Source organism: Oncorhynchus masou, unplaced genomic scaffold, assembly GCF_036934945.1.
Source record: "Oncorhynchus masou masou isolate Uvic2021 unplaced genomic scaffold, UVic_Omas_1.1 unplaced_scaffold_949, whole genome shotgun sequence".
NCBI lineage: Eukaryota > Metazoa > Chordata > Actinopteri > Salmoniformes > Salmonidae > Oncorhynchus > Oncorhynchus masou.
In genome coordinates this window covers 29,172-39,780 of record NW_027015986.1, presented here as the reverse complement: position 1 = coordinate 39,780, position 10,609 = coordinate 29,172, and the positions used below count along the sequence as shown (strand labels likewise).

Genomic DNA, 10,609 nt, shown 5'->3' with positions numbered 1-10,609 from the left:
CTGCTGTCTCTACCTCTCTACCTCACAGAGTACATTAATATATACAGGACTGTGTGGTGGTAACCCTGTAGTCACCCTGCTGTCTCTACCTCTCTACCTCACAGAGTACATTAATATATACAGGACTGTGTGGTGGTAACCCTGTAGTCACCCTGCTGTCTCTACCTCTCTACCTCACAGAGTACATTAATATATACAGGACTGTGTGGTGGTAACCCTGTAGTCACCCTGCTGTCTCTACCTCTCTACCTCACAGAGTACATTAATATATACAGGACTGTGTGGTGGTAACCCTGTAGTCACCCTGCTGTCTCTACCTCTCTACCTCACAGAGTACATTAATATATACAGGACTGTGTGGTGGTAACCCTGTAGTCACCCTGCTGTCTCTACCTCTCTACCTCACAGAGTACATTAATATATACAGGACTGTGTGGTGGTAACCCTGTAGTCACCCTGCTGTCTCTACCTCTCTACCTCACAGAGTACATTAATATATACAGGACTGTGTGGTGGTAACCCTGTAGTCACCCTGCTGTCTCTACCTCTCTACCTCACAGAGTACATTAATATATACAGGACTGTGTGGTGGTAACCCTGTAGTCACCCTGCTGTCTCTACCTCTCTACCTCACAGAGTACATTAATATATACAGGACTGTGTGGTGGTAACCCTGTAGTCACCCTGCTGTCTCTACCTCTCTACCTCACAGAGTACATTAATATATACAGGACTGTGTGGTGGTAACCCTGTAGTCACCCTGCTGTCTCTACCTCTCTACCTCACAGAGTACATTAATATATACAGGACTGTGTGGTGGTAACCCTGTAGTCACCCTGCTGTCTCTACCTCTCTACCTCACAGAGTACATTAATATATACAGGACTGTGTGGTGGTAACCCTGTAGTCACCCTGCTGTCTCTACCTCTCTACCTCACAGAGTACATTAATATATACAGGACTGTGTGGTGGTAACCCTGTAGTCACCCTGCTGTCTCTACCTCTCTACCTCACAGAGTACATTAATATATACAGGACTGTGTGGTGGTAACCCTGTAGTCACCCTGCTGTCTCTACCTCTCTACCTCACAGAGTACATTAATATATACAGGACTGTGTGGTGGTAACCCTGTAGTCACCCTGCTGTCTCTACCTCTCTACCTCACAGAGTACATTAATATATACAGGACTGTGTGGTGGTAACCCTGTAGTCACCCTGCTGTCTCTACCTCTCTACCTCACAGAGTACATTAATATATACAGGACTGTGTGGTGGTAACCCTGTAGTCACCCTGCTGTCTCTACCTCTCTACCTCACAGAGTACATTAATATATACAGGACTGTGTGGTGGTAACCCTGTAGTCACCCTGCTGTCTCTACCTCTCTACCTCACAGAGTACATTAATATATACAGGACTGTGTGGTGGTAACCCTGTAGTCACCCTGCTGTCTCTACCTCTCTACCTCACAGAGTACATTAATATATACAGGACTGTGTGGTGGTAACCCTGTAGTCACCCTGCTGTCTCTACCTCTCTACCTCACAGAGTACATTAATATATACAGGACTGTGTGGTGGTAACCCTGTAGTCACCCTGCTGTCTCTACCTCTCTACCTCTCAGAGTACATTAATATATACAGGACTGTGTGGTGGTAACCCTGTAGTCACCCTGCTGTCTCTACCTCTCTACCTCACAGAGTACATTAATATATACAGGACTGTGTGGTGGTAACCCTGTAGTCACCCTGCTGTCTCTACCTCTCTACCTCACAGAGTACATTAATATATACAGGACTGTGTGGTGGTAACCCTGTAGTCACCCTGCTGTCTCTACCTCTCTTCCTCACAGAGTATATTAATAACTCTTAAGGATCTCTTCAGGATTGGTGTACCGGGATGGTTGTTGCTAATGTGACAACATGACGTTGTAAGTAACAGTAAACTTTACAGGACATGTCTTGTATGGACAGAAAACATTCTTGTTAACCTTTATACGAGGTGTTGGACGCTAACAATTCATTAAAAGTCCTACGATGTGATTTTCTGGATTTCTTCTCCTCATTTTGTCTGTCAGCGTTGAAGTGTACCTATGATGAAAATTACAGGCCTCTCTCATATTTTTAAGTGGGAGAACTTGCACAATTGGTGGCTGACTAAATACTTTTTTGCCCCACTGTATGCATATCCTAGTTTCTGGGCCTGAATAGCAGTCCGTTTACCTTGGGCTTTTCATCCGGTGGTGAAAATAGTGCCCCCTAACCTAGTGAGGTTAATCTAACTGCACTGTCCAATTTACAGTAGCTATTACAGTGGAATAATACTATTGTTTGGTGAGAGTAGAAAAACATGTTATAGCAGCAACTGGTTTGATACATTCACCTCTTGTCATGTCCTGACCTTGGTTCCTTGTTTTTGTCTCTATTTTAGGTTGGTCAGGGCGTATTTTAGGTTGGTCAGGGCGTGAGTTGGGGTGGGCATTCTATGTTTGGCCTGGTATGGCTCTCAATCAGAGGTAGCTGTCAATCGTTGTCCCTGATTGAGGACCATACTTAGGCAGCCTGTTTTTCCCACTTGAGTTGTGAGTGATTATTTTCTGTTTAGTGTTTTGTTGCACCTTGCAGAACTGTTCGTTGTGTCGGTTTGTTGTTTTTTTGTTCAAGTATTCATCTTCATTAAACTCATTATGAATACGCTGCACTTTGGTCCTCCTCTCCTTCCACCAACGACAGCCGTGACACCTCTGTAGGTAAATAATGTACTTACATTCAGTCATCTGCTCTGATTTGTCATCCCGAGGGTCCCAGAGATAAAATGTAGCATAGTTTTGTTTGATAAAATAAATGTTTATATTCAAATGTAGGAAAATCTCTCTCTCTTCCTTTCTGAGTTAACTGGGACAAGACTTTTGAAGCTTTGGCTGGCAACTGTTTAAGAGATGGCTTGCTGATAAAAACCAAACAGCCACATTCCAGTCCATGATTAGTGGTGCATGTGAGACATATTTGTGGACCGGATGGGTCTAGACCTGTGTGGACAAGTTAAAACTTTAAAGCATAAACCCTGTGTGGGTCAAAAACCTTTGTGTGGGTTATAAACCCTGTGTGGGTTATAAACCCTGTGTGGGTTATAAACCCTGTGTGGGTTAAAAAGCGCTGTAGAAATATATAATGATATAATGCATGTCTCTGTCCTAGCTATTTGCTAGAGGTCAGCTAACCAGTGCTAGTGGTCATCAGCTAACCTTTAGCTCTGAAATCTCTCGCCAGCCTTCACAACGCAATTCTAGCCAAAGCATACCGGACCTGTCTTCTCTCCATATCCCCGGATTCCCACCGCAAGCTCTGTACCTTTTCGCCTGGATCATTGCAGCTAGCTAGCTGCAGTCCGTGTGTCTACTCCTGGCTAACATCTCTGTCCCGAAGCTAGCACCAATTAGCCTGGAGCTAGCCCATGCTAGGACCACGTTATCTGCCCGAGGGGCTTATTCGACAGGCCCCTTTGTCGCGACGTCACCTGAACGCCCATCTGCTAAATGCGGCCCGCTAATGTTAGCTGTCTAGAGCATATCGACTGATATAGGTCCATCGGACAATATCTTGGGCCACTATACTTATTTTGCCAATTGGACTGGTCCCCTTTACCACACGGAACCCCACTAATCTATCACTACTGGTCTACCAACGGAAACGCACGAGGAGGCTAAAAACAGACTTCCTCCATCATCTGCTAGCTTGTTAGCCTCTTCCTGGTAGCCGGCTCGCTAGCCATCTGCTAGCCTGCTACAAACGGCCTAGCTAGCTGTCTGAATCGTGACCCCAACCACTGAACTCACTGAACCCTTATGATCACTTGGCTAAGCATGCCTCTCCTCAATGTCAATAGTCCTGCTCAATATGCCTTGTCTATTGCTGTTCTGGTTGGTATTTATTGTCTTATTTCACTGTAGAGCCTCCAGTCCTGCTCAATATGTGAATACAGTGGAGGTAAACATAGGCATTGAGTGACGATGAGAGAAATATTGTCTCTAGAAACATCATTTAAACCAGCCTCTGCCCCCAGATGTGCCCTGGACACCATATGTGAACTGATTGCCCCCATCTATCTTCAGAGCTCGTGCTGCTTGGTAACCTAAATTGGGACATGCTTAAAAACCTCTTGAAACTAGGGGCACTATTTTCATTTTTGGAAAAATAACGTTCCCAAAGTAAATGGGCTATTTTTCAGGACCAGATAATAGAATATGCATATAATTGACAGCTTTTGATAAACACTCTAAAGTTTCCAAAACTGTAAAAATATTGTCTGTGAGTACAACAGAACTGATATTGCAGGAGAAAGCCTGAGAAAAAGCCAATCAGGAAGTGACTCTTATTTAGAAACCTCTGCGTTCCTATTGAGCAGTGAAAGGGATATCAACCAGATTCCTTTTTCTATAGCTTCCCTAATGTTTCTAGTGTCACAAGACAGTTCCAGGCTTTTATTTTGAAAACTGAGCATGAGCGACAACATTGTGTTAGTGGTCAGATGGTGTCTCTCAGAGTGATTTGTGTGGCCATTGTTTCTACTAACTGACCTGGTTGATATATCATCAAACAGATATTTTGAAAAACACCTTGAGGATTGATTATAAAAAAGTTTGCCAATATTATGGATCTAATTTGGAATATTTTTCGGCGTTGTCGTGACCGCAATTTACGGTCAATTTCTCAGCCAAACGTGAAGAAATAACGGAGCTATATCGGCTACAAAAATAATATTTATGCCACAAAAGGAACATTTGCTATCTAACTGGGAGTCTCGTGAGTGAAAACATCCGAAGCTCATCAAAGGTAAATGATTTAATTTGATTTCTTTTCTGATTTTCGTTACCAAGCTGCCTACTGCTAGCTGGGCATAATGCTGTGCTAGGCTATCGATAAACTTACACAAATCCTTGTCTTGCTTTGGCTGTAAAGCATAATTTCAAAATCTGAGATGACAGGGTGATTAACAAAAGGCTAAGCTGTGTTTCAATGTATTTCACTTGTGATTTCATGAATATTAATATTTTCTAGATGGATTTTTTTGTCCGTTGCGTTATGCTAATGAGTGTCAGTTGATGACAATTCTCCCGGATCCGGGAGGAGTAGTTCCAAGAGGTTATTAACACTCTTGAAGCTAGGACAGTAGTGTAGTAAACAGTAGTGTGTAGTAAACAGAGTGAGTACAGTAGTGTAGTAAACAGAGTGAGTACAGTAGTGTAGTAAACAGAGTGAGTACAGTAGTGTAGTAAACAGAGTGAGTACAGTAGTGTAGTAAAAACAGAGTGAGTACAGTAGTGTAGTAAACAGAGTGAGTACAGTAGTGTAGTAAACAGAGTGAGTACAGTAGAGTATTAGTAAACAGAGTGAGTACAGTAGAGTATTAGTAAACAATCAAAGATGACAAGACTACATTTATCGACATGTCTGTAGACAGTGATACCCTCTTAAGGACATTTCCAAATGTAACTGCGGGTCGCTCAGGACCTGAAGTAGGGATACGCATTTCCTTGATACCATTTAAAATGACCTTTTGAGGTTTGTGGAAATGTGACATGAATGTTGGAGAATATAACACATTAGATCTGGTAAAAGATAAATACAAACAAAAACATGTTTTTTCTTCCCATCGTTGAAATACAAGAGTTGGGCCATAATGTAATATGTCAGGTTTGAGACAATTTAGACTTTGGCCATTAAATGTCAGCAGTGTATTTGCAAAGTTGAAGACTGATTCAATGAACCATTGTGTTCAAAATGTTGTATTGAGACCTCCTAATGGTATTATTTCACTGTAATAGCTACTGTAAATTGGAGAGGGCAGTAAGATTAACAAGAATTGAAGCTTTCTGCCCATATCAGACATGTCTATGTCCTGGGAAATGTTCTTGTTACTTACAACCTCATGCTAATCACATTAGCCTACGTTAGCTCAACCTCATGCTAATCACATTAGCCTACGTTAGCTCAACCTCATGCTAATCACATTAGCCTACATTAGCTCAACACGTCTCACAGGGGGAGACCGATCCCGTTGAGGATAACGCCCTTTTAGTGTAACACCAGATCCCAAATGAGTGGATTTCACAACTTGAATCTGTTTACACATTTTATCACATGTTTTTAATACTTCATTTGTGGAGGTGAAGAATCTTTTCAACTAATTTTGAGCATTTTTTATGAAAGTTAAACTATACCTCTTCAGTTATGTTAACCTATATTCTAATTGTACTAGTCTGTTTATCATCATGAACCTCTGTTGTCCGTCTAGAAACGGTGCTGTTACAGATACTGCTTGTGTTTATCATCATGAACCTCCTGTTGTCCGTCTAGAAACGGTGCTGTTACAGATACTGCTTGTGTTTATCATCATGAACCTCCTCTGTTTGTCTGTCTAGAAACGGTGCTGTTACAGATGCTGCTTGTGTTTATCATCATGAACCTCTGTTGTCCGTCTAGAAACAGTGCTGTTACAGATACTGCTTGTGTTTGTCATCATGTGACGGGAAGATTAGAACATGTACCTTTTCTTTATGTTTAATGTGAAAACAAGGTTCATTTCATTCTAATTCTGAAGATGAATCAAAACATTTAGGCGTTAAAGTAAATACATCGAAGCAAGGTGTAAGGTTGTAAACAGATGACCTCAAACGAATGCAGAGAAAAGCTCAGAGTTTATTCACCCCACTGAATGCTGTATTTATATGCCACAGCTTGCACATAACAAAACAATAATTGATATGTCAAGACAAAGGTAGGGGTGTGACTTCTCAGAAATGTCCTTCTGTTTCCCAGAACTGCCTGTCGGTCTGTTGTTGAGCGGCTGGTATCACCCCCCCCATTATCCCCCATGTTGTTCCACCTCCTTGTGGGAGGAGCCAGGCGAGGCCACAGATCAGGTAAGTACAGATTCTTCTCCAGTGATGTCAACGTGATACTACCTCTGTTACACGGAACACATAACCTAGATCAGAGGAAGTTGATTTACAAACAGCAGAATGTTCTGGGTGGTGATGTGTGTTCCAGCTTCCACTGCCAACAAGGAACACAACTTCTTAACCCACAACTGCTATTACACATTACATTGGTGTCAACCATACTTTTATTCAGTCTAATCCAGAGAACCCAGTTTAAACTGTTGTAAATTATGTTTTTATCATAACAAACTGTGTATTTTAGAGTTTAACAGTTGGTAATAAATCAGTATTTCTGATGTTTTTCTTGGTTTGTTTGTTCATGTTTTGACCTCCAGACTCCTCCATCTCATCCCACCAACTCTGTCAGTCCACCAGGCCACTGCAGTAACAGCCATATCTTCACATCACGTAGCTTCAGTACCATCTCAATGTGTTGTAAGTCCTGTACAGCACTTGGTATTCATCACTATTCAGACAATGTTACAGCTGTTAACATGCAATGACATTTCCAACCTAACCAACCCGCTCTGATTCTTCTCATTCAGGAAGCACCATCCTGGATCCTGTGGCAACGTCAATATGAAACAGCATTGACCCGTGATCACCACCAACCAGGGCTCCACAGCGGTGTCCTTTGATGGCCAGGATTTGCTCAAGATCAACTAAAGGAGATTTGGATGGCCCCTTGTCAGTGGCCCTAGGAGTGAAGGGCCCGACAGGCATACCGCAAATTATAATGTAATAACCAAAAATTACTGTAATCTCATAATGTAATAACTTAAGTAATAATGTAATTTCCCCCCATTTTAATTAAGTATACATTTTTTCTAATTTATTAAGCATTTGCCCCAATTTCAAGTGCAGAATGTTTTAAGGCCCAGGTTGTCACGCCTTTTTATGTCTCATTTTGGTTTGGTCAGGGTGTGATTTTTGTTAGTGTCACTTTGCCCTGTAAGCTTCACGCTTGGTTTTTCGTTTGTTGGTGACATTTACTCAAAAAAAGGAAAATGTATGCTCACCACGCTGCACCTTTGTCTTCCTTTAACGACGGCCGTGACAGAACTTCCCACCATAAACGGACCAGGCAGCGTGGTGAGAAGCAGCAGTGCTTTCTGGAGGAATGGACATGGGAGGAGATATTGGAAGGTAAGGGACCCTGGGCTGGAGAACATCGCCGTCCGAAGGAGGAACTGGAGGCGTCTAAAGCAGAGCGGCGACGCTACGAGGAGTTGGCACAGCGGACTAAGCACAAGAGGCAGCCCAAAAACATTTTTTGGAGGTGGTGGCACACAGGGAGAGTGGCTGAGTCAGGGTACAGACCTGAGCCAACTCCCCGTGCTTACCATAAGGAGCGTGGTACTGGTCGGGCACCGCATTATGCGGTAAAGCGCACGGTGTCTCCCGTTTGCTCTCATAGCCCGGTGCGCTATATGCCAGCTCTCTGCAAGTGCGACGCTAGAGTGGGCATCCAGCCAGCGCAGATTGTGGCAGCTCAGCGTGCTTGGTCTCCGGTGCACCGTTTCGGCACAGGCAATCCTGCGCCGGCTCTGCCCACTGTGTCTCCAGCGCGCTGTGACAGCCCGGTTCGTCCTATGCCTGCGCTCCGCCCGTGCCAGGCAAAAGTGGGCATTCAGCCAAGAGGAGAGGTGCAAGTGGAAAGCAGCAGATCTCCAGTGCTCCCCACAGCCCGGTTCGTCCTCTGCCTGCGCTCTGGAGGTGCCGGCCTAAAGTGGGCATTCAGCCGGGAAGAGTGGTGCCAGGGATACGCACCAGATCTCCAGTGCTCCACCACAGCCTGGTCTTCCAGTACCTGCTCCACGGACCAGTCCTCCTGTGTCTCTCCCCAGCCTGTTGAGTCCTGTGCCTGATCCATTTACCAGTCCTCCTGGGTGAATCTCCAGTGATGATCCATGGCACGAAGCCTCCAGTGATGATCCATAGCACGAAGCCTCCAGTCCGCAGCGTCCAGAGACGGTCCCCAGTCCGGAGCGTCCAGAGACGGTCCCCAGTCCGGAGCCTCCAGAGACGGTCCCCAGTCCGGAGCCTCCAGAGACGGTCCCCAGTCCGGAGCGTCCAGAGACGGTCCCCAGTCCGGAGCGTCCAGAGAGGTCCCAGTCCGGAGCGTCCAGAGACGGTCCCCAGTCCGGAGCCTCCAGAGACGGTCCCCAGTCCGGAGCCTCCAGAGACGGTCCCCCCCAGTCCGGAGCCTCCAGAGACGGTCCCCAGTCCGGAGCCTCCAGAGACGGTCCCCAGTCCGGAGCCTCCAGAGACGGTCCCCAGTCCGGAGCCTCCAGAGACGGTCCCCAGTCCGGAGCTTCCAGAGACGGTCCCCAGTCCGGAGCCTCCAGAGACGGTCCCCAGTCCGGAGCCTCCAGAGACGGTCCCCAGTCCGGAGCATCCAGAGACGGTCCCCAGTCCGGAGCCTCCAGACACGGTCCCCGCTCAGAGGCGACACCAAAGGGGGCCGAGTCAGAGGTGGAGCGAGGTCTAAGACACGCACCAGAGCTGCCACCGCGGATATATGCCCACCCAGACCCTCCACTATAGGTTCAGGTCTTGCGGCCGGAGTCCGACCCTTTTGTAAAAGCAAGCAGAGCAGAAACCAGCTACTCTTTAGATGACTGATGTAGCTGGCAAGGTAATTGATTGACTCAACAGAAAAAAACAACACTAGTGTTTATTCCCACTATTGAGCTAGTAGTGAAACTGACATTTAACGTTAGCTAAAGTTTCATCTCGACTGTTGCAAACAACGCAAATAAGCAATAGGCTGGGTGCCTGTAAAACGTCTACCATCTCAAACTGACATGTAACATTAGTTTTGTAACGTTTCAACCCTTCTCGACTGAGGTGAATAAACTAGCTAGCTAGTAGCTACCACAGCCAGTTCAGGTCTAGCATCCAGCCTTAGCCTCTAGCTATCTGTCAGATGGGGCAGCAGGTAGCCTAGAGCTTTGGGACAGTAAACGAAAGGTCTCTGGATCTAATCCCCAAACAAATGATGTGAAAAGTCTGCCAATGTGCCCTTGAACAAGACACTTAACCCGAGCTCTGGATAAGAGTGTCTGCTGATGATGTAAATAGTGCTGTGACAATAGTAGCATCATATTGCGATCTAACAGCCGTTGTGTGTATGGAAATGTTTTGTAGCCTTTGATTTCAACAGAAGTAAATGAACTTGGCTGGCTTTCCGCAGTTGGTGTACTGTTAGAGCCAGAGCTAGCCAAAAAGTTGGCTAAAGCTGCTATTTTTGCCTCAATCACACTAGATCTGGCGCCACGAGGTGGCTAAAGGGGGGATTAGCCCACTCATTTCAAACTTCATTTTTTGTTTTATTTCCCTGTTTAAAAATATCAAAAAAGTCTCAATGAGTAACAGGTTGGCGCCAAAAAGTTCTTATTCCCTCCTGATTCCGTGAATCTTCCAACCGGGTTTTCAAAGAATGTTGGAAGTTTTTTACAACTACCCACTGTCTATATAATAGACCGAGATCCCTAAGTAACAATGAGATGACAACTGTGACCTTCCAGCTCTATTCCATCTTATGTATCAATATTTTAAAATGTGTTTTTTACATTGGATAAGTAAGACTCAGAGATAGAAAATGGTTTATCAGACACTACAGTTGAGGAACAATGGGAAAGTAATTCTGCTTTGAAAGTTGATAAA

At 44.8% G+C, this 10,609-nt stretch overlaps 1 long non-coding RNA gene across 1 annotated transcript; it reads left to right on the top strand.

Annotated features, from left to right (window-relative positions):
- Positions 1-6,859: 6,859 nt before the first annotated feature.
- LOC135538376 (uncharacterized) lies at positions 6,860-7,655 on the top strand. The gene is made up of 3 exons (XR_010455415.1): positions 6,860-6,922; positions 7,276-7,375; positions 7,486-7,655. It is a non-coding gene; the product is annotated as an uncharacterized LOC135538376 (long non-coding RNA).
- Positions 7,656-10,609: the final 2,954 nt, after the last annotated feature.